General features: G+C 36.2%; 1 protein-coding gene across 8 annotated transcripts in view; it reads left to right on the forward strand.

Moving 5' to 3' along the window:
* The window catches only part of PIAS1 (protein inhibitor of activated STAT 1), a 125,393-nt gene that overhangs the window by 45,501 nt on the left and 54,233 nt on the right, over positions 1 to 25,659 (forward strand). The gene's annotated exons all lie outside the window — the stretch shown is intronic.

Here is a 25,659-nt window from a genome sequence, read left to right on the forward strand (position 1 = left end):
TTGGGAACTAAGAATGATAGACTTTTTTGGGTTGGAAAGGAATCTTGACAATAAGAATCAGTAAATCAGAGTCAGTAAAGAACCCTTCTGTGTAACTGTAAATATGAAATTAAAAATCTTAAATTGTGACATTAACAAGCCAGACATTTTGGTGCAGAAGCAAGTAAATACAGTTTAACAAAGAAATCCAACATATGAGATTTTGCTAGGATGAAATTTAAAGATCAGACATGTAGTGTGTACAGTGAAGTGCAGCGTTTCAGATTTCCCAGTGGGTTGTACACCACTTTGGCCCAGTCTCCCCGGCACAAATCGAGTTCCATGTGAGTTGCACCAGCCAGCTAGAGGCACTGCATCTGGTGATCATGGGACAGTAGGATGGTGCAACAAAGGGAGAACCCAATTTTGGCAATCAATTTCTTTCCTTTTTTTATTATATTATTAAATTTTTTTTTTTTTGACGTTTATTTATTTTTGAGAAAGAGAAACAGAGTGCAAGCAGGGGAGGGGCAGAGAGAGAGGGAGATACAGAATCCGAAGCAGGCGCCAGGCCCCAAGCTGTCAGCACAGAGCCTGACGCGGGGCTCGAACTCACAGACTGTGAGATCATGACCTGAGCCGAAGTCAGACGCCTAATCGACTGAGCCACTCAGGAACCTCTCTTTCCTTTTATTAAAAGGAATTTTGTTGATGGATATCTGGGTGACTGGAAGATAGTTTTAAGCCATTCCCTTTCTTGAGCTATACTACTCTAGTGCTGGCAGTACTTGCAGATAGATGAACTCAGTGGTTGTGAGCAGAGATTAGTTCTAATTCTTTGGCACTACTGCTGCTAAATTTATTAAAACTAAAATGTAAATAAGCTTTAGATGTGCCAAATATGAGGATATTGCAGTTCAAAAGAAGCTGGATGTTGAATGTAGTATTAGAATTAAATCACTTTAAGGTAGGTAAAAATATAAAGGCTGAATTATTTCTACCTGTTCTCTGTAGTTCCTAAAATTTTGTTTCACAGTTTATTTTAGAGCTATATTTTTGAATATTTTATTTCTGTTCTTAAATTTTGTTTTATTAAAAATTTTTTTTAATGTATATTCATTTTTTGAGAGACAGAGAGAGACAGAGCATGAGAAAGGGAGGGGCAGAGAGCGAGGGAGACACAGAATCCAAAGCAGGCTCCAGGCTCTGATCTGGCAGCACAGAGATCAGTGCGGGGCCTGAACCCACCACCTGTGAGATCATGACCTGAGCTGAAGTCAGACGCTCAACCGACTGAGCCACCCAGGTGCCCCTTGTTTTAATTTTAAAAGTAATGATTTTAATACATAAGATGGATCAGAAGGGAAATCATTTGTGTATAATATATTCATAACATTTTACGCTTTTTACCACCTCCCCACATAAACTTTAAATGTAAAGTAAGCAATTTATGTTTACATACAACTTTCACAAAGAAAATTTTGGATTAAGTTGATTACATAAAAATGTTAAGGGGCGCCTGGGTGGCTCAGTTGGTTAAGCGTCCAGCTTCTGCTCAGGTCATGATCTCACAGTTCCTGAGTTCAAGCCTCACGCCGGGCTCTGTGCTCACAGCTTAGAGCCTGGAGCCTGATTCATATTCTGTCCCCCTCTCTCTCTGCCCCATCCCCACTTATGCTCTTTCTCTGTCTTAAAAGTAAATAAAACATTAAAAAAAATTACAAGTGTTAAACCTCTGTGCAACATGGTGTTTTAAAAAAGTGTGAAAATAAATACTAAACAAAATATCTCAATCAAACATAAGACTAAAGGAAGGAACTCACAAATCAATATCAAAACTGCTAAGACTCTGTTAGGCAAAATATATGAATAGTTAAGTTATACAAGGGGAAATACAACTAGGAAACATGAAACTATACTCAGTTACTGCTTTTTTTTTTTTTTTTTGAGTTTTATTTATTTTGAGAGAGAGTGGGCGAGTGTGTGCAACCACATGTGGGGGAGGGGCAGGAGAAGGAGGGACAGAATAGAATCCCAAGCAGGCTCCCACACCATCAGTGCAGATCCCAACGTGGGGGTAGAACTCACCAACCGTGAGATCATGACCTAAGCGGAGGTCAAGAGTTGGACCCTTAACCAACTGCGCCACCAAGACGCCCCTCACTGTTACTAGTTCTTAAAGAAAATTCAAAATAAGTCAGTGCGGTTTTAATCTTGTTTGTAGTACTAGATTTAAAAATATATATATATTTCTATCCATTATTGATGAGATTTGTTAAAACGTATGTTCACTGCTGGTAATAATTTGTGGAGTACAGCTCTTTGAGAGTAGAGTTTGCCGGTATGTAGCAAGAGCTTAAAAGTACATTTTGGTCTGTTAATTCCACATTTGGGAATCCAAAGCCTAAGAATATTCAATGTAACATTATTTCTAATATAAAAATTAGAAATAATCTAAATATCCAGTAATAGAAAATACTTAACCTGTGATGTATCTACTATGTAGAATATTTTAAGGCAGGGTTAAAAATGATTATCATGAAGTCTTGAATATAGGAGGTGGGGAGAGAAATGGGATACATAAATAAAAATTGTTGGGCACTTACTCTGACAAGCATTAAACTAGGAGTTTATATCGGTTATCTCATTTAAACTTCCAAACAACTTTGGAAGCTTAGACCAATAACCTAAATATTACAAAAGAAGTAGCTGAGATCTGCAGAAGGTAATTCACAAAATGGAAGTGATGGGGCCAGGATTTGAATACAAGTTTGCTTCCAAAGCCAATGTTTTTCCTGTTATATAACAGAAGATATTAAAAATAAAAAGATTTTTTACGGGGTGCCTGGGTGGCTCAGTCAGTTAAGCATCCGACTTCAGCTCAGGTCATGATCTCATGGTTCATGGGTTCAAATTCCTGCATTGGGCTCTGTGCTGACAGCTCAGAGCCTGGAGCCTCCTTCGTATTCTGGGTCCCCCCCTCTCTTTCTGCTCCTCCACTGCTCACATTGCATGTCTCTCTCTCTCTCAAAAATAAAATTAAACATTAACAAATATTTTTTAAAAAAAGAAGGATTTTTTAAATTGTTCCTTGAAGTAATTTATCAGTTTTATAACATCTTTTTCTCTCAGTTTTATTTAGAAAAATCTTGAATTTTTTTTTAGTAGAATTTATTGGATCTACAAAATGGAAGCACTGTTTTGAAATTTACTTTTAGAGTGCTACTGAAGGTGTTTTTGTGTTCCATATACATACATTGAAAGAGGGTTTGAGATTTTAATTTTACATGATAATCTTTACCAGTATACATTGTAAATGAAATGGAGTTTTATTTCAACAAATCATTTTGGACCTGTATGAAATTCACAGCACATATGAGGAATTCTGATTTATCACCTCTAGATGTTAGTCCCTAGATTAAGAACAAAAAGTGTGTTAAAATTATAGATCCTTCATAACTCAGTACCTAAATATTTCAAAGAGAACTCAACTTTTTTTCAGTGTTGTCTAGATTTTAGTTTTTGTGCTAACATTTATTCTCTTAAAGTGACACACACACACACACACACACACATATACGTGTATATATATAGTTCAGAATCTTTCTGATGATTTTTAATATTTTGGAGGAGCAAATCTTCTTTTGCCTTAAAGAAAATAACTTACACTATTTTCTAAGGTGTGGAGAGAGAGACCTTAAAAATAAGATGAAGATTATAAGGCTCATCAAAAACAGTAGAAAAAAGGAATTTTTTTAAGTTCTTCTAAAATTACTTGAATAAAAGAGAAATGAAATAGAGTTATAGAAGTCTCACTTATTTTGGTTATTTGGGTTTGTTTTTTTTTTTTTTGTTTTTTTGTTTTTTGTTTTTTTGCTGATTTTTATCCTTTTCTTATGGATCAAGCCACTATAAAACATTCTAAAAGAGCAAAGATCTTAATAAAGCATATTTTCATTCTTATGTGAATACCCCTGGTTATGGAAGTAGAATCTTCTCCATCCCTTCTTGCCAAGAAATCTGTGACTTTTTAAAAAACATAAATATAAAAATAACTTATTTTTATTTTAAAAATTTATTCATTCAACTAATATTTATTAGGTGCCTTTATGCCAAGCACCATTCTAGTTGCTGAGAAAGAATAACACATGGTTCTTCAAAGAGTTCATGATATGGTGGAGGAATCAAAAATACATTAGTTCATTTAGAAATACAAGACCGGGGCGCCTGGGTGGCGCAGTCGGTTAAGCGTCCGACTTCAGCCAGGTCACGATCTCGCGGTCCGTGAGTTCGAGCCCCGCGTCAGGCTCTGGGCTGATGGCTCGGAGCCTGGAGCCTGTTTCCGATTCTGTGTCTCCCTCTCTCTCTGCCCCTCCCCCGTTCATGCTCTGTCTCTCTCTGTCCCAAAAATAAATAAAAAAAAAAACGTTGAAAAAATTAAAAAAAAAAAAAAGTTTAGAAATACAAGACCAAGTAAACTAAAAGGCATAAGCCAGGGATAAAAATTAAAGGGATTTTATTCACCAGGGATCATGAATTTATCATTTTTGTTTTGTGTAATAGTGGAATCAGAATTACTGATTTCTGTTAAATACAGAAATTTTCCATAGCCCGGGTCTTCTGAATTGTATTTATTATCATAGTACAGTTGACCCTTGAACAACATAGTTTAAACTGTATGGGTCCATTTACGTGCAGTTTTTTGTTGTTGTTTTTACAAATATACTGTAAATGTATTTTCTTTTCCTTAACATTTTCTTTTTCTTAACATTTTCTTTTCCCTTTATTGTTAGAATACAGTACATAATACCTATAACATACAAAATATGTGCTGTTTATGTTATTGGTAAGGCTTCTGGTCAAGAGTAGGCTGTTAGTAAAGTTTTGGAGGAGTCAGGTTACATACAGATGTTCAACTGCGTGAGGGTCAGTGCCCCAAACCCCTTTGCTGGTTAAGGGTCAGGGTATATACATACATTTCCATAAATGTCACTTCATTTCTTTGCACTCCTCTAGAATGTATCATAGTATGATCATAAACCTGAGCTTTCTACTTTCCGTGATTTCTACTTTCCGTGAACATACAGGTTATTTCCTTTTTTTTTTTTTTTTTTTTGCTGTTTATACCAGTGAACATCCTTGTGTGTGTGTGTGTGTGTCTATAATCCTTATATATAAGAATATGTATTTTTGTATGTATGTATTTCTTTAAATCTTTAGTAGTTTTACTAGGTGAAAGGATATGCATACTTGTAATTTGCTACTGTCAGTGCTTCCCTGACCCTAAAATAAAGAGTTATACTCCTATGAACATTCTTGTGAGTGCCTATCACCCACAGTTTTATCAGTAATTTAAGAAGTTTTATGAACTGACAAAATGAAAATAATATTTTGTTTTAATTTGCATGCCTTTGCTTACTGCTAAGGTTGAACATTTTTATGATCATTAACCATTTGTAGTTCCTGAATTGCTTGTTCATATTCTTGCTCATTTGCTTAGTATGTTTTTTTTTCCTTATTGGTTTGTATTTTGTGAGTAATGCATACTAGTCAGCTCTCTAGTATATGTTGTAAATATTTTATCTTGGTCTGTCACTTACCTTACGTAATTTATAAAATCTTTCATCACACAGAAGTTGAAAACAATTAAGTTGTCAAATCTGTTAGTTGTTACTCTTATAGTGTTTGGATTTTTAAAATAATAGCTTCATTGACATATAGTTCACATACTTTAAATTCCACCCTGTTAAAGTGTACATTTCAGTCGTTCTCTAGTATATTCATGGAGTTATGCATCCATCACCACAGTTTAATTTAAAAAAATTTCATCACTCTGAAAAGAAACACTGTACTGATTAGCAGTCATTCCCCTCTCTTCTCAGTCCCTGCAAACCACTAATCATCTTTCCATCTCTATGGATTTGCCTGTTCTGCATGTTTCATACAAATGGAGTCATATAATAGATGGCCTTTTGGGACTGGCTTCTTTGACTTAGCATGATGATTTTAGGGTTCATCAATCTTATAGCATGCATCAGTAGTACTGCATTCTTACAGTCTTTAAAATAAAGTTTATTTTGAAAGAGAGACTGAGTGGGGGAGGTGCAGAGAGAGAGAGGGAGAGCGAATCCTAAGCAGGCTCCATGCCAGCAGCACAGAGCCCGACACGGGTCTTGATCTCACAAACCATGAGATCACGACTTGAGCCAAAATCAAGAGTCAGATGCTTGACGGAGCCACTCAGGCGCCCCATAGGGTATATAATTTTTAGTGAGATGTGTCTAAGTTCCTTTTTAAATTTTAAAAATTGTGGTAACATATTCACCCTCATACATTTTTAAGTGTACAATTCAGCGATGTTAAGGATATTCATATTATTGTGCAGAAGACTGCTAGAACTTTTTATCTTGCAAAACTGAAACTATACCCATTAAACAATTCCTATTTTCTCCTACCCTCAGCCCTTTGGTAACCACTATTGTATTTTTTGTTTCTAAGAATTGGACTAGTTTAGATACCTCATGTAAGTGGAGTCACTCAGTATTTGTCTTTGTGACTGGCTTATTTCACTTAACACAGCGCCCTCAAGATTCATCCATATTGTAGCATGTGACAGGATTCCTTCCTTTTTAAGGCCAATAAATATTCCATTGTATGCATAGTCTACATTGGCTAAACCAGTCATCTGTAGCTGGACATTTAGGTTGCTTCCACCTCTTGGCTCTTGTGAATAATGCTGCTATGAACATGGGTGTGCAGGTATCTCTTTGAGGTTCTGCTTTCAGTTCTTTGGGGTATATATCCAAAAAGTGAGAGTGCTGGGTCATATGGTAATTCAGTTTTTTTCAGTGGTCACCATACTGTTTTCCATAGTGGCCGCACCATTTTATGTCCCTACTAACAGTGCACAGGGTTCCAGTTTCCCTGTATCCTCAGTAACACTTCTTTTCTTTTTTTTTTTTAGTAGCCATCCTAATGGGTGTAAAGTGGTTTCTCATTGTGGTTTTGATTTGCATTTCTCCAGTGATTCATAAGGGTGAACACTTATTCATGTGCGTGTGGCCATTTGTGTATCTTATTTGGAAAATGGTCTATTCAAGGCCTCTGTGTATTTAAAAAAAATTTTTTTTTTACATTTATTTATTTTTGAGAGAGAGAGAGAGAGAGAGAGAGAGAGAGAGAGCGCACAAATAGGGGAGGGGCAGAGAGAGACGGAGACAGAGAATCCAAAGCAGGCTCTAGGCTCTGAGCTGTCAGCACACAGCCTGACATGGGGCTTGAACTCACAAACCGTGAGATCATGACCTGAGCCGAAGTCAGACGCCTAGCCGACTGAGCCACCCAGGCGCCCCCCCTCTGCCTATTTTTTAATTGGGTTTTTCTTGTAGAGTTGTTGGAGTTCTTTATTTTGGGTTATTTGAGTTCTTTATTTTGAACCCATGACCAGATACATGATTTCCAGATATTTTCTGCCATTCTGTAGGTTGCCTTTCAAATTCCTTTGATGAGTAGATTTTAAGTTTGGTGTAGTCCCAACTGTCTGTTGTCTGTGCTTTTGGTGTCATATCCGAAAAATCATTGCCAAATATATTATCATGAAGTGTCTCCCCTGTGTTTTCTTCTAGAAGTTTTATAGTTTCAGGTCTTTAATCCATTTTTAGTTAATTTTTGTATATGTTGTAAGGTAGGGGCCCAGCTTCATTATGTTGCATCTGGATATTTAGTTTCCCCAGCACCATTTGTTGAAGATACTGTTCTTTCCCCATTGTGTGGTCCTGGCACCTTTGTTGAAGATCATTTGACCTAATGTGTAAGAGTTTATTTCTGGGCTTATTCCTGTTCCGTTGGTCTCCGTGTCTGTCTTTATGCCAGTACCACACTGTTTTGATTACTGTAGCTTTTTTACGTGTTTTGGCATCAGGAAATATGAAGCCTCTGACTTTGTTCTTTTTAAGATTGTTTTGGCTACCTAGAATCCCTTGAGATTTCATATGAATTTTAAGATGAATTTTTTGTTTGTTTCTATAGAAAATGCCATTGGGATTTTGATAGGGCTTGCATTGAATCTGTAGATCACTGTATAGTATGGATGTTTTAACAATATTAAGTCTTCTAACCCACGAGCATTGGATGCATTTCCATCTGCCGTACTTTGTGATTCTCTCCATACAAGTCTTTCACCTCTTTGGTTAGGTTTATTCCTAAGGATTTCATCCATTTTGATGCTATAGAAAATGGGATTGTTTTTTTAATTTCCTTTTCAGATTGATCATTGTTAGTGTAGAAACACAACTGATTTTTGAGTGTTGATTTTTGTATCCTACAGCTTCATGAATTTGTTTATTCTAATAGTTGTTTTGTGGAATCTTTAGGGTTTTCTACATGTAAGTCATATCGTGTATGAACAGAGATGATTTTACTACCTTTCAAATTAGGATGTCTTTTATTTCTTTGCTTATTTACATAATGGACTTCTGGTATGATGTTGAAAAGAGAGTTGGCCTTGTTCTTGAACTTAGAAGAAAAGCTTTTAGTCTTTTACCATTGAGTATGATGTTAGGCGTGGGTTTTTCACATACGGCCTCTATGATGTTGAAATAGTCTCCTTATACTCCTAGTTTGTTCAGTGTTTTTTTTAATCATGAAAGATGTTGAATTTTGTCAGATGCTTTCCGTTAGTTGGAATGATCATGTGTTTTTTTCTTTCATTCTGTTAATGTGGTATATTACATTGATTAATTTTCATATTTTGAACCATCCTTTCATTCCATGAATAAACCCCACTTGCTTTTGGTGTATAATCCTTTTCATATGCTGTTGAATTTGAAGAGTGGACATTCTCATCTTTCTCTTTAGAGGGAAAGTATCTAGTCTTTCACCAGTGAGTATGTTAGCTGTGAATTTTTTTCATAAATGCCTTTTTTGTTGAATTTGTTTTTTAATCATGAAAATGTGTTGGAATTTGTTTACATGCCTTTTATCCATTTATTAGGGGTGATCCTGTGGTCCATGTCTTTTAGTCTATTAATATGGTCTGTGATTGCTTTTCATATGTTAAACAGTGGCTTTTGGATTTTGTCTGATTTCTGAGGACCCACCCTATCTCTAAGATAAGTAAATTAAAAGTGCCTTGCATTTCCATTTCTGACAGTGAAATATTTGGTTTTTTTTTAGATGAACTCTAGAGATTTTATTTTTACTTATTGAGGGTAAAGCTCTTATTTTCTCCCAAGACTTCTTTTGAATGAATATTTTTTTGGACTTTTTTCTGTTCTACTGATTTGTTTGTATATTTCTCCACCAACATTGAATTATTGTGTTTAATATTTTTGATTGTTTTAAAACTTTCAAATTGGTAATATATTCACTGGATATAAAAACCAAAAGTTATAAAAGTCTTTATAATGAAAAAGAAGTTCCTCTCCTACCTTTATCTCAACCACAGGTGTTGCTTTCAGTTCCTTTTTTGTCTTTCCAGAGAGTTCTCTGCATATGCAAACATTTGCCACATTCTTTTTTTAATATCTACTTACTGTGTGATTGATTGGACTATCCTTTATTAAATATTCTCCTACTGATTAACATTTAGGTAGTTTCCTGCTTTTAAAAAATAGCACTACAGAGAATGTTTTGTAACATGTATCACTGTGCACATGTCTAAATGTATAAAATAGGTTTTTAAGAGAAATTCCTAGAAGTAGAATGTGTATTTAGAATTTTGATAGTTATTGCCAAATTTCCCTCTGTAGAAGGTTTGTGCTACTTCCTAATCCTCCTAGGCTGTGCAGAGAGTTTTTTCTCCTGTGCCTTCAATAACACCATGTGTTTTTAAGCTTTTTGATCATTTAAAAATAATAGGTGAATATTTGTAACTCATTATTTATAGTTTTTTTTTTTTTTTTTTTTTTTTTTTAGTTTATTTTTGAGAGAGAGAGAGCAGGGAAGGGGTAGAGAAAGCGAGAGGGAGACACAGAATCTGAGGCAGGCTCCAGGCTCTGAGCTGTCAGCACAGAGCCCAACGTGAGGGCTTGAACCCATGAACTGTGAGATCATGACCTGAGCTGAAGTCGGATGCTCAACTGACTGAGCCACCCAGGCACCTCTTAACTCATTATATATAGTTTTAACTTACATTTCTCTTTAGAGTGAGAGTGAAGAGTTTTTTTAATATATGTATATTATATTGCTTTTTGTTTGAATTGTTCATGAACTTTTCCCATTTAAAAATTGGCTTGTTGGACATTCTTCTCTGACTTATAGAATTAAGGAATTTAGCACTTTGATAAATTGCAACCATTTTTTGCTCTAGTGTGATACCTTTTGCCTTTATTTATGATTGGTGTTGGAAATTTGCCATCCATTCCTTTTAGTTGTTTAAGTAGTATTTCATGGTATGGATATATCACTGTTTCTCTACCTTTTCACCTTTTTGCATTTTGGTTTCCGATTTTTGTCTGTCACAAATAATGGTATTACAAGTATTCATGAACAGGTTTTTGTATGGACATATGTTTTACCTCTTTTGGCCAAATGCTCAGGAGTGAGATTGCTGGGTCATATGTGTAAGTGTATGTTTAGTTTTTTAAGTAAAACACCAAACCATTTTCCAGAGTTTGTACCGTTTTACACTTCCAGTGGCAATGTCTGAGATCTAGTTTTTCTGCATCCTTGCCAGCATATTTGTTTTCGTCACTTTTTAATTTTAGGTGATTAAATGTAGGTAGGTAGTCAGAGTTGCTTTATGTATTCTAGATACTAGTTCTTAGGTATGTGGTTTGCAAATACTTTTTTCCAGTCTGTAACTTGTGCTTCTTTTTTCTGAACTTTTGATTTTGAATAATTATAGATTCATAGGAAGTTGTGAAGAAGTGTACAAGAAGGAATGTCCTCTGTACCCTTCACTCAGCCTCCCCTATTGTTAGCACTTTTCCTAACTATAGTGTAGTCTCAAAGCCAGGAAATTGATATTCACAGAGCTTATACAAATTTTACTAGATATTCATGCACTCATTTGTGTGTGTGTGTAAGTCTGTGCAGTTTTATCACATGTATAGTTTCACGTAACTACCACCACAATCGAGACACCGTAAGACTCCTTCTTGCTGCCTTCTTGTTTTATAGCCTCACTCACCCCCTTCCCCCATCCCTAGTCCCTGGCAGCCACTCATCCGTTCTCTGTCTGTAAGTTATGTTGTTCCACCAATGTTTTATAAAAGGAATCCTTATGTATTCTTTGAAGATTGGCTTTTTTCATTCAGCATAATTTCCTTCAGGTTCATCCAAGTTGCGGTGTCCATCAGCAGTTGTTTTTCATTGCTAGGAATTACCTCATCATGTGGTATACTACCATTTGCTTAACCATCTTACCCACTGAAGGACTTTTAAATAGTTTTCAGTATTTGGCTATCATGAATAAAGTTGCTATGACCATTTACATACAAGTTTCTGTGTGGAGATAGGTTTTCAGTTCTCTGTGATGAATGCCCTGTAGTTCATTTGCTGGGCCATATGGTAAGTTCATTTTTAGTTTTAAAAGGCACTGTAGGGGCACCTAGGTGGCTCAGTCGGTTTAAGCGTCTCTTTGATTTCAGCTCAGGTCATGATCTCAAGTTTGTGAGATGGAACCCCGCATTGAGCTCTGCACTGACAGCGCGGAGCCTGCTTGAGATTCTGTTTCTCCCTCTCTCTGCCCCTCTCCTCCTCATACTTATGCACACTCTCTCAAAATAAGTAAACTTTAAAAAATAAAAGGAACTGCAAAATTACTGTCCACAGTCACTATACCATTTTACATTAGTACCAGCCAGGTCTAAGTGATCCAGTTTCTCTGCATCCTTGCCAGCATTTGGTGCTATCATTATTTGCTATTTTAGTCATTCTGATAGATGTGTATAGTGATACCTCATTGGGGTTTAATTTTCATTACCTTATTGGCTTTTTATTTGCTTATTTGCCATGTGAATATACTCTTCAGTGAAATTTTTCTTCATCTTTTGTCCATTTTATAATTGGAGTCTTTGGGTTTTTTTTTTAACTAAACTAAGGAGTTTTCAGAATTCTTAATGTATTCTAGATACTATTCCTTTGTTGAGTATGTGGTTTGCAGTTATTTTCTTCTACTTGTTTTTTAATCTTCTTAATAAGGTCTTGTGCAAAACAAAGGTAAAAAAATCTTTTTCTTTCGTAGATTGTGTTTTTGATGTCAAGTCCGCATACTCTTTGCCTAACCCTAGATCTGAAAGATTTTCTCTTATGCTTTTTCCTAAAAGCTTTATATTTTTATGTTTTACAGTTGAATTTGTGACTCATGGGTTGTTACATTTTATATAAAGTGAGGTTTAGGTTGGGGTTCTTTTATGGCTGGCTCATTGCTCCAATACCATTTGCTGAAAATGATATCCTTTCTGCAGCGTATGTACCTTTTCAGAAAATAGTTGTCTGCACTTGTATGAGTCTGTTTCTGGGTCCTTTGTTTTGTTCCACTGATGTCTCTGTTTCCCATCTATACCACATGTTCTTGATTACTGTAGCTATCTAAGAAGTCATAAAAATCAGGTAGAGTGATTTCTCTAACTTCATTTTGTTTATAAATTCTTTTAGTGGGGCGCCTGGGTGGCTAAGTCAGTTCAGCTCCGACTTTGGCTCGGGTCATGATTCTCACGGTTTTGTAAGCTCGAGCCCCATGTTGGGCTCTCTGCTCTCAGCACAGAGCCTGCTTCCGATCTTCTCTCTCCTGCCTTTTGTTCCTCCCCTGCTTGGACACGCTTATGTGTGCACTTGTGCGCTCTCTCTCAAAAATAAACATTAAAAAAAAATTAGCTCTGTTTTAAAAGAAAAATTCTTTTAGCTATTCTGGTTTTTTGGCCTTTACCTACAGGTTTTTGAGTTCTGTATCTCTATAAAAAAAATCTTACTGGGAGTTCGATAAGAATTGCATTAAGCCTGAATGTCAATTTAGTGAGAGTTAATTGTTTTTCTGTGTTGATTCTTCTAATATGTGAACAGGGTATGTCTCTTCATTTATTTAGATCTTTGATTTTGTTGATCAGCAGTTTGTAGTTTTCAGTATAGAAGTCCTGCACTTGTTTGTTAGAGGTGTACCTCAGAGTTCTACTTTTTGGAGTGATTATAGATGTTATTATATTAAATTTTTTTTTGTTTGTTTTCATGTGTTCATTGCTAGTATATAGATGTATAGTTGATTTTTGTTGCTGTTGTTGATTTTCTATCTTGTGACCTTGCTATAAGGTCACTCTTAGTTTTAGGAAGTATTTTGTAAAATTTTGGGGATTTTCTAGATAGACTACTATGTCATCTACAAAACCAGGGACTTTTCTTCTTTTGCCATCTATATACCTATTATTCGCTTAGTTTGCCTTATGGTACTGTTTGGGATTCCAATACAGTATTAATACTGATGAGAATGAAAATCCTTTCTTAGTGTTCAATCTTAGGGGGAAAGCCTCAAGATAAATTGTTTTGTTTTTCTTCTATTTTTGGACTTTGTCCCTTGAAGTCTACCTTGTTTTTTGTCATTATTCTTGCTTAAGTTTTTTAACATCTGCCTAATAGAAACTTTATTCTTTGTTTTTTCACCCTTTTGTGGCATTTTGTTTTAGGGTGCTTTATGTTTTTTAAATAACAGTTTCATTGAGATATAATTCACATATTATAAAATTCACCTTTTTAAAGGGTACACAATTCATTGGTTTTAGTATAGTCACAGAGTTGTGCACCCATCACCGGTATCAATTTTAGAATATTTTCATCACCCCAAAAAGAGACCAATTATCAGTCACTCCTCATTCTCACCTCCCCCTGTCCCCCTGGAACTACTGATGTCATTTCTGTCTCTATGGATTTGCTTGTTCTGGACAGGTTATATAAGTGGTATCATACAGTATGTGACCTTTTGTGACTGGCTTCTCCTAACATGTTTCCAAGGTTCATTCATGTTGTAGCTCGTGTCAGTACTTTATTCCTTTTTTATGGCAAAATAGCATTGTATGGATATACCACCTTTTAATCCATTCATCAGTTGATGGACATTTGGATTGTTTCTGCTTTTTAGAAATTATGAATATTGCTGCCATGAATATTTCATGTACAAGATTTTGTATGGATGTACATTTTTAATTCTCTTCATTATATACCTAGGAGTGGAATTACTGGGTCATATGGTAACTCTGTATTTAACATTTGATGTACTGCCAGATGTTTCCAAAGTGGCACCATTTTACATTCTCACCAATAATGTGTGAGGGTTCCTGGTTCTCCACATCCTTGTCAAACCTTGTTATTGTATGTCTGTTATTATAGCCAATCTAGTGGGTATGAAGCGGTATCTGATTGTGGCCAGTTTCTCTCTTCTGCATAGCAAGCCTGTGGCTGGCTTTTTAACAACTCAATCTAAAAATGTAACTTATTCTTGGGGCGCCTGGGTGGCGCAGTCGGTTAAGTGTCCGACTTCAGCCAGGTCACGATCTCGCGGTCCGTGAGTTCGAGCCCCGCGTCAGGCTCTGGGCTGATGGCTCGGAGCCTGGAGCCTGTTTCCGATTCTGTGTCTCCCTCTCTCTCTACCCCTCCCCCGTTCATGCTCTGTCTCTCTCTGTCCCAAAAATAAATAAAAAAATAAAAATAAAAAAAAAATAAAAATGTAACTTATTCTCATTTTTATGCTATCACTGTTACATTTGTTCTTTGTTCTGCCGTCTTTGTTTTCTTTGGTCATTTATTTTTCTTTCTTGACCTCTGTGAGATGAATTATGTATGCTCTCTTTGCTTCCCTTCCATTTTCTAGTGTTTTATCAATTCTCCATGCTATTTCTGTTTTACAAGTAGTTACCGTTTGAAATTTACCAAACACCAAGTCAATACCAGAGTTTAAACTTAAATTTTCCTACGTACATCAGTAAAATTTCAGTGTAATCGGTGTGTCTTGTTTCTCTTTCCCCCTTCATTAATTTACTCATTGGTTTGTTTTACTAGAAATGTGTTAGTGGCTTATTCCTCAAGTTTTCTATTAACAATTAAAGCTTACATTAGGAGGTACTGACAGAGAAAGCATTTTCCTTCATTGCATAAGGATCTAAATCTTTAAATAGACTGAATAATTATGGTCATGAAAAGAATTGCTGCCAAATGGAAAAATATACATTCATCTTTAGTGCTTTACTTGAGATTATTTTTAGAGGACTGTGTAGAGTCCAAAGCTATGAAGTAGTCATTCAACTCAGGGTAGGTGGGGAGGGGATAAGAAAGTCCGATGGATACATTGAGAGACTGAGTTAAAGTTCAACCAAGAGAGTGGAGCTCTGATAATATTTAACATGTCAAATCGCAACTGTATCCATCTAGCAGATTAGGAAATTCAGATTTTCACATTCACTCAGGATGTGAATCGTTAACTCCCTATTTAGTATAAATAATACATTATTGCTTAATAGACACCATTGATACTATTTCCTGTATTTTTATTTTAGGTTGAAGTTTCTCCAAAATTCATCTCATGCTTACTTTTAGGTAAAGTCAGTCAGGCCATATGTCTGTATTTATCATTTGTGTTTTTGTGTGTCATTTGCTTACGCTTGTATAGATCATGGAGTACTTTTGAAGTCAATTTCAAGACAAGATTATATTTATGTATGTGGTGGTTTTTCATATTAATTCTCACCTTCCTGCCATAAGATGTAGATTTGCTAAATCAGAATATTTGGAGAAGAACGATACTTTACTTAGTGTGACTAGAATTAAAATACTGGAGCTTTTGCTACCTCATGAATAGTCTATGTTAGCCTTTCTAAATCTGCAGATTCCTTTTACTTTGCTCCCTGGCCTAATATATCACCTCTAGTTTTACCCCTGTTGTGCTTTTAACTTAACCTCTGAAATGTGTTTTAACTTCATCTAAAATGAAATTACAGTTTTTAATGATAGTGACTTGTTGTCGCCCTCATTGCTTTACATAGATAGATTTTCTTAGAGGATAGACACTAATTTTTTTTTTTTTTTGATACCTAAGGAATCACCTCACATAAGTTAAACATTTTACTATTTTGAGAAAATGATAGTTACCAGTCTAACTCAGTTCTTTAGCTGAGGGTCATTGCATGGCATACTTTTGCTGTATGGCGAACTGCAGTTCAGATACCGATTCAATTAAAGGTAGTAATTTCTTTTTCCAGTTGATTTTTTGTAACTCTGGTTTGTCAATACATGCATTTGCAATGCATTGCAATGACTGTGTTTAAGAGACAGAGTGCATTCCTTCGCACCTAGAGTTAGGGAAAGGAAAACAAACGAGAATGTGCATATTGGAGATATTAAACTCTTTGTACTCCCTTTCCTCCACCATCAAAGCTAAAAGTGATGGTTGAACATCTATCTCTGTGCCCGCGAAGAAAGTAACTTTTGCTTCTAGACCTTTCTGTATTACAAGTAGTGGAGGATTTGTGGTATAGGAAGGTGAACTCTAGGAGCGAGAAGAAAGTATTCTCTTATCTGTTACAAAAATGACTCAGGCCAAATTTCAATGGAAAGTTGTCTTTGACATCTTCCTATTTGTTGCTTTGTGCTCCCCCCACCTCTTTCTGCCCCCTTCTTAGGTGTCTGGTGTCTCTAGTTCCTCCCTGTGGCATTTTTCCAAGGCCTGCACATGTACCTCTTTTTAAACCCCACAGAATCCTTCCATTTTGCTTGTAATATTATCTGCAAGTATAAGAAATCGATCTGATTTATAGAGTGAAGCAAGTTATTCTGACAGTCAGTGTTAGAGCCGGACTGCTGAAAATTCCTGCTGTTGTTCATCAGTTGCAGTAGTGTGTTGTATCTAAATACTGTAAGCTTTCATCCAGCATTGGGTCCGATTGCTGTTTCTTTAGTTGAACACAGATGAAGTTGGCTTATGTTTAGGGACACATTGTGTGAAAATCATTACTGGATCTTTAAAAGACTAACATATTCAGCATCATGAGATACTCTCCTTAGGAAGAAGGTATAGAGAAACAGACTGACTGAGGTAACTACACTTTTCTGCTCACCGGGAAACTGTGGTTAAACAGAATGTCTGGCATTATTTATGATTATTTGGGACCATAGGGGAAAGATGGTTTTGAGCAAGGAGCTAAATCTAAGAAACCTACACTTGCTTGAGCATTCTTCTGGCTCAGCTTCATTAAGATAATCTTGCTATTCATAATATTTCTACTTTTGAACCTATAGACTCTCTACTCAGGAATGGGAGTCCAGGACAGTAGTAGCTATTTGTAAATGTTTGCTTATTTGTAATTTAGGTGCTTGTCAGGGATCTTCCATTAAGTAACTTAGGTGTTTATCAGGGATCTTCCACTAACTTCGAGCTATTTTTCCTCTGATCACTGTTCATAGCAAGTATGCTTCAGTTTGGGTTCACCACCACCACCATCATGTCATGAGTTCTCTTAATCCTTATCAGAAGGAAAGTCATTTCTTCGAAGAGGAAAGTAAACATAGTAGTTTGTAAGATTGGGTTCTCTTAAGGAGTGTATTTTAGGGGCATAAATCAGTATTTACCCAAATGCCTAGAATTTCTAGCTTGTCTTTTGTAAATATAAAATTAGTTATGGGTAAATGTTATTAAATGCCTTATGTTTACACTAGATAATTCTAGTCTTTGGAACCTTTTCTGGGTTCATGAATTTAGGCCACTACTCACATTTTAATATTTTACCCTTATTGTTTTTTAAGAAAGAAAGGATAGGGTAGAATGGATTTGAAAATGACTATTAAACTGTATGTAAGTGCGATTATACAATGAATAGTAATGTATGATGAAAAATAAAGTGGCCAACATTTATTTATTTATTTATTTATTTAAAAATGTTTATTTATTTTGGGAGAGAGAAAGTATGTGTGGGGAAGGGGCAGAGAAAGAGAGAGAGAATCCCAGGCAGGCTCCATGCTGTCAGCGTAAAGTGTGATGCTGGACTCGATTTCTTGAACTGTGAGATCTTGACCTGAGCTGAAATCAAGAGCTGAATGCTTAGCCGGCTGAGTCGATCAGGAGCCCAAAATGACCAACATTTATAAACAGGAAAAATTTTGACAGTAAATACTTAATGCTTACGCTTAGCTAAAGACAATACACATCTAAGAAAAAAACTTAAGCACAGCCATTTAGTTTCCGTTTATACCACGTAGATAGTGAAACATTACTTAAAATAATTTCCCTTTCTAGTCTAGCGTTACAGTGTTGCCAGAAACTTCTAGATACTTTTATACAAGAACTCATGTACAAGAAAACTACTAGAAAATCAACAGTGAGGATGTGTTAGAACTAATTAAAAGTTCAGCATGAGAGCTAATTAAAAGTTAATGTGAAAAAAATCAGTATTCTTTTTATTGCAAATGATAGAAAATCTACCTAATTAAAAGTTAATGTGAAAAAAAATCAGTATTCTTTTTATCGCAAATGGTAGAAAATCTCCCTAAATCTGGCATTAACATAAAAGCTAATCTATTAGTTCATAGAACCAAAGAATAAGGGGCTTGATGCTGAGTTCAGCGAACACCAAGATCCTTTTCTTGACCTTCCACTTCCTCTGCCAGCTTTGCTGGCTCCATTGCTTTGCTCCTCATTATGGCACAATTCCATAAACAAGTCTTCTCTAGTATGTCTCCAGTTCCTCACCTTCCATTCACCTGTAAGTCCATTCCAGTCCAGCTGTTGCTCCAGTCACTCCACTGAAAGCTCCCTTGTCAAGAAAATCTGTGATGTCAAAGCCCAGGGTCCCTTCTCAGACTCAGCTTATTTGATCAGACTCAGCAGCATTTGACACAGTTAATCAGGTTCTGCTGCTTGCAGCACTTTGCCACTTGGCTTCCAGGATCCTGCCCTCTCTCTCGATTTTCCTTTTATCTCACTGGTCATTTCTTTTTATACTTCCTTGCTTGTTTCTTTCCTTCTCCCAGTCTCTTTTCTGTTTACACTTCCTTGGTGATTTAATCTAGTCTCAAGCCTTTAAATAGTAATTAAACATTGGTGACCCTAAATTTGTATCTTTAGCCAAGACCTATTTCATGGGTTATAGAGTCTCATCATCTACTGTCTATATAGAAAATCACAATTCAGATGTCTGTCTCAAAACTTATTATGTCCAGAAGTAATTTTTTGTTCTTTTGTCTCAAACGGATGGTACCTAGAGTCTTCTCCATCTTGGTTAAGGGAATCTTCATCCTTCTAGTTGCTCAGGCTGAAATGTGTAGAGTCCTCCAGGAGTTTTGTCTTCTATTGTGTCCCAGTCTAATTAGTTGGGAAGTCCTGCTGGCTCCACCTTTAAAACATATCCAGAGTTTCTACCATTTCTCATAACCTTGGCTGCTACTACCCTGATGTGAGCCACCATGATCTCTTACCTGGATGATTACATTAATCCCTGCTTCAGTGTTCTCAACTTAGCAGCCAGAGTCATACTTTTAAATGTAAGCTAATCATGTTACTTCTCTGTTTAAAACTCTTCTTTGGCCTCCCATGTGACTCAGTAAAATCCAGAATCCTTATGATCTAGCCTTCTCTTTGTTATTCATCTGATACCATCATCTGCTAGTGTTTATTCTCTTTGTTAACTTGGCTCTAACTATGCTGGCTTTCTTGCCGTTGCTCAAATATACTGTGTGTTCTTGTCTTAGAGCCTTGGCATGGGTGTTTTCTTTACCTGGAATGCTGTTCCCACAGATATTCACATGGCTCTCTCTTTCACCTCTTTCAAGCCACGGTATTACTATTTTTTTTTTTTAATGTTTATGTATTTATTTTGAGAGAGAAAGCACGAGTGTGAGCAGAGGAGGGGCAGAAAGAGGGAGAGAGAGAATCCCCAAGCAGGCTTCACACTTAGCACAGAGCCTGGTGATGATGTGGAACTTAATCTCATGACCTGAGCTGATATCAAGAGTAGGATGCTTAGCTGACTGAGCCACCCAGGTGCCCCAAGGTATCACTATATTTAATGAGACTTACCCAGACTCCCTGTTTTAAAATTGCACCTCATTTCTTCCAATCCCCATTTCTTTGCCCAACTTTTTGTATAATGTTTATCACCTTCTAATACACTTTATTATGATATTTATTTATCTTTCTTTGCCCATTAGAATGTAAGTGTCATAAGAGCAGAGGTTTTGATCTCTTGCTCGTTGATTATATCAAGCACCTAGAATGGTATCTTAAAACATATTAGGTGGTCAGTAAATATTTTTTGAATGAATGTTTGTGTAACAATCAGATTCATGTTCTTCATTTCGTGGTTCTGCTTCCTTGAGGTTCCTCTCAATTTTTGAGGCATTTATGTGGTTCCCAGGAGTTCCTTTCAGATTCACATCTACCTGAAGAGAGGAAAAGTCTTTGTCTCAACATTCCCAAGGGAAGTCCTGAGGTTCATTATGATTGAACTATTTTAAATGCCTTGTCTAGCCCTTGATCAATCAACCCTGGCAGGGGAATGTAATGTACTTTTTGGCCTAGACTTTGGTCATATGCTCCATTCTGAGACGGGAAGTAAAGCCACAAACAAAAATGTCTGTTGGGGAAACAGAAGCTGCTAAGTAAGTTTACAAGAAATGTCTACTCGCTTATATGCCACTGTTTCACAAAATGTGATCCTTGGATACTGGTTCCATGGGATGCCATTAGCCATTCTTGGACCATGTCCCATTAAGTTTGGAAATTTAAATTTAAATACATTTCGTTACAACAGAATTTCTCAGGGCTTTAAATATGATCATGTGCTCTAGGAATCTCTAAGTGGGAGATATTTTATGCAACAACTTCCCAAAATTCTTTGAACATGTAACCCTTTCCCTTTATAGAACATCTTTTCCTTTTCAGTGCCCTTTTAGAAAATCTCAAGGCATATTCTTGTGGACCATACTATGAGAAATTTTGATATACTTGCTAAGAACTAGTTACAAAATTGAAGAAAAAGCTCATGTGACAATTTAAAAAAATACAAAAGAATACTCCTCAAATATTCAGGACTTATTTGAGGACAAAAAAATGTTTACAGACCCCTAAAGACGTTAATATATAGAAAGACAGTTTTTTGAAAGATGTTTATTCTCAGTAATTTAGTGTAGTTGTAATTAAAAATCCAGCTTAATAGGGAGGGGGTGAAGAGAAGAGGAAGATAGCTTTATCAAATGACTCTAACCTTCCTTTGTTGTAGGCTTTTTTGATTACAAGGAAGGTAATACCTCAGGTCACCTAAAAAAAGTTTAATGTAAAGATATATATGAATTAAAACCAGAATCAGAAAGTTATGATTATGTACTTTCTCTGTATGGTTACATGCCTTCTTTTCCTCTGTGGCACCTCTGTATCTCTTTAAGCATCTATTTTGTTTTTTGCTGACTACTAAGAGTCTCGGAGACCCTGCATGTTCCACCCTCCAAATCCTGGGCGAAGCTAGTTTGAATTGATTTTAGTTAATATGTTGATAATGGATGGATTCCTTCAAGCCTAGTCATTTTGTGGGTTGCCCAGAAGTCAGTGGATAGCCCACCCCTGGGAAAATTATGCTCCCCAGTCCTATCGATGTTCAATATAGAAAACAGCCGAGAGCTGTTTCCCTGGTAGGAGATGTGAGCTGGGAAGATTCAGCTAGAAGGGGAAGTTGGATGTGGTATGGGTACCATGACTAAAATGTCCAGTATAATTGAGAAGAAAAAATAAGAATAGACGAAGGATTCTGACAAAGCGGTGTGTGCCATGCCACATACAAAATACACTATCCTTATATGTGGCAAAGGTATAGTAATTGAAACTGTTGTGTGGAGCTGGTGCTTGAATAAGCAGTTAATGAAGTAGGAATACAATTTAAAAATAACATGAAAGTGAAATTTCTAATTAGTTGCATGAATTAGGTATTAAATTGTTCAGGAGTTCTTAATTAACCATTAAAAAGTAAGATTCCTACCTTGCAACTTACCAGAGTAATGTCAAGATGGTTTAAAGATTGAAATGCTTAGAAATGAAACTAAAACAATGTCAGAGGGAAATATAGGTTGCATTTAAATAAATGCATTAGGGGTGCCTGGATGGCTTAGTTGGCTGAGCATCCGACTTCGGCTCAGGTCATAATCTCACAGTTCATGGGTTCTAGCCTCGCAGTGGGCTCACTGCTGTCAGAACAGAGCCCGCTTCAGATCTTCTGTCCCCGTCTCTCTCTCCCCCACCTCCACTTGTGCTCTTTCTCTCTCCAAAATAAATTTTTAAAAAATTTAAGAAACAAATAAATGCATTAAAGTACATAAATAATACTTACATAACATGGGAGTGAGGAAAGAATTTTCCCTAAAGAAAGAAAACAAGATTTCCTAGTGAAGACTCAAACTCCAAAAACACCTTATCACATTAAATGGCACAAACCAAGGGAAACTATTGACAATATCTGACCATATCCTGTATCTTTAATATGTGAAAGGCTATTGGAAATAGTTTGTGTGTGGATAGTAGTGCTTAATCATACTCAGCCATCACGACAGCATTACTGTAGTCCATGTGCTCTCCCACTTTGCTAGATGACTGTTCTGTTCTTATTCTTTCACAAACAACTGTTCTTCCACTGTTTGCTGATGCTTTTCATTTTTATTTCTCCTTCACTGAGTTGATAGGACAATCAGAAGTTAACTTTTATAACTATCATAAGTAGCTTAGATCTACCTACCTGTCTCTCTACCTATATGTTCTTTATATGTTTTTTCTGTGACCTTGGATGAAGTCTTTGGGCTAAGGCCAATCCTTAATACTTTGTGCATCATCAATTTTTTGCCTCTTTACTAGATCATTCCCGTTAATATACAACTTTATGCTAACTTTCCCATCTTAAAACAAACTACTTTTCTTCTGATTTCCCTGCAGCTATACCCCATTTTCTTTTCCTTCATCACAGAATTCCTTGCCAGGGGTGTCTCAATTTACTGTCTCCTATTTCTTTTTTCCCTTTGTTTCATGAACCGTTTCCAAGTAGGTTTTCATCTACCCCATGCCAAAGAAACTGTTGTTATCAAGGTCATCAGTGACTATAATGTCACTAAAAGCAGTGGTCATTTCTCAGTTTTGAAGTGTCAAGAGAAAAAAATTAAAAGATGATAGGGGCGCCTAGGTGGCTCAGTCGGTTAAGTGTCCGACTTCGGCTCAGGTCACAATCTCACTGTCCGTGAGTTCGAACCCCGCGTCGGGCTCTGTGCTTACTGCTCAGAACCTGGAGCCTGTTTCAGATTCTGTGTCTCCCTCTCTCTCTGGCCCTCCCCCGTTCATGCTCTGTCTCTCCCTGTCTCAAAAATAAATAAAACGTAAAAAAAAAAATTTTTTTTAAATAAAAAAAAAAAAAAGATGACTAACACAGCAGAATAGTGCCATTCACAATACAAAGAAAGCCAATAAAGGATATGAAAAGCAGTCAACTTACAGAGTAGCCAAAGAAAGGCAAATTTAAGACAATACGATGTTTTTCACCTACTGTCCAGTGTTGGCAAGTGAATCTAGCACTTTCACATACCACTTACTTATGCAAGTGAACATTTTTGGAAGCAAATTTGCACCTTGTACAAAAGCTTTAAAAATGTGTCTGTCTTTTGACCCACCCATTCCTTTTCCAAGAGGATGTCCTAAGGAAATAAAGATCATATAGGTACACACATGGATGTTTTTGGTTTTATAGAGCTGAAGTCTAATAGTATTGCATGTTACAATTGTTTCCTATTTCTTAGTATTGGTAATTTTTGTTCGTATGGGTGGACACCCAGGGAGGAAGGAAAGGCATTGATTGTGGAAGGAAAAAATTAAAAACTATATAAATGTCCAGCAGTAAGAGATTGGTCAAATTATGGCACATCTGTATAATAGAATACCATGTAGCCATTTAAAATGATGCCAAAGATATGTTTCTTAACATGGAAAGATTTTTGTTGAACGTTTTGAAGTGAGAAATGTATTCATTGCAATTTCTATGGGAAACTGCATCTTACACTCATTGGTGTACAAATGTACGTATGTGTATATATATGGGAAAATGCCTGGAAGAGTATATACGAAAATGGTTTTTTTTTTTTTAATTTTTAAAAATGTTTTTATTTATTTTTGAGAGAGACAGAGCAGGGGAGGGGCAGAGAGAGAGGGAGGACACAGAAACTGAAGCAGGCTCCAGGCTTTTTGGGCTCAAACTTGTAAACCACAAGATCGTGACCTGAGCCGAAGTCGGATGCTTAACTGACTGAGCCACCCTGGCACCCCCGAAAATATTTTTTATCTGTTATCATCAAGTAGCAGACTTTTGGATCTTTTTCCTAACTTGGAATGGTTGGTTGTATTACCAATAGCAAAAAAAAAAAAAAAAAAAAGAAATTTTTGTGAAAGAAAGAGAAAACTAACTTCTTAATTATAGTCTTTTCCTTTTCTGTTTTTGCATTTAAACATTGATCATCAGACATCATTCATAGCTGGCTGGCTTGATTTGACCTAGTCCTGTTTCTTAACCCACTGGACTTAAAATAGCCTGGTGGCCTGCCAGCTGTGAGAGAATAGATGGGCCAGATAAAATATTTACCATACTTTTAGCTTTAAAGTTGCCCAGGAGTCTGTAGGCTCATTTGATTAAGTCTATCAGGAAACCAGCTACTAACTCTCAGTAAGCTATCAAAAAATAATAGAAAGACTAAATAGGAGTTGAACTCCCAAGGAGAAAGATCATGAAAAGCATAGGCAAGTATACTGAAAATGAGTTTATTAGGAACCTCCAGTTAGGGTATGATAAAATGAAATTAAAAGGTTTTATAGAGCTGAAGTCTAATAGTATTGCATGTTACAATTGTTTCCTATTTCTTAGTATTGGTAATTTTTGTTCGTATGGGTGGACAAATTCAAGTATAACATTTGTTGTACCCCAAAGAACTTTAAGCCAGAGTTTATCATGAAATATTTGTCATCATGAGGATTCTTAAAATCTAGCAGTAGATTTAATGTATGTGTGATAATTACAGTGGTTTTTGTACAAAATATGTAAAACAAATTATTACAAGAGCAATACATAGTGCAGTCTGAAGAATTCTAAAGGTAAAGTTACAAAGAAATCAACTCTTGGTGCCTCATTTGGTCTTTCAATAGTGAATATATTGGGGCACCTAGGTGGCTCCGTCGATTAAGCATCTGACTCTTTGTTTCACCTCAGGTCATGATCTTGCGGTTCGTGGTTTCATGAGTTCGAACCCTGGGTCAGGCTCTGCGCTGATAGTGTGGAGCCTGCTTGGAGTTCTTTCTCTCCTCCTCTCCCTGCCCCCCCCCCCCCAATATATATATATATTTTGCTTATGCTATATATTTCTTTTACATGTCTTTTCTCTTAATATTTTATGACTGTGTTGTCATGTCATTAAATATTGTTTACTTAAAAAACCTCCCATTTTAAAGATAAAGTAGTTAGTCAAAGCAGTGTTTGTTGATGATTCAGTGTATCTGCCTTTTATTGGAGGAAATAAATTTTCTGCAACCTTCTGACTTAGCAGCCTAATGCTGAAAATACATCATTTCAGCTCCATTTTCAAAAATTACATAGTGGTCCAGGTTTTTGTTTGTTTGTTTGAATAAACTAGAGATCTTATTAAAGATTTTAAGGTTGACATTTGTAGATAGGTACTTTAGTTTCACTTTCCCCA

The sequence above is a fragment of the Panthera uncia genome (assembly GCF_023721935.1).
Source record: "Panthera uncia isolate 11264 chromosome B3 unlocalized genomic scaffold, Puncia_PCG_1.0 HiC_scaffold_1, whole genome shotgun sequence".
NCBI lineage: Eukaryota > Metazoa > Chordata > Mammalia > Carnivora > Felidae > Panthera > Panthera uncia.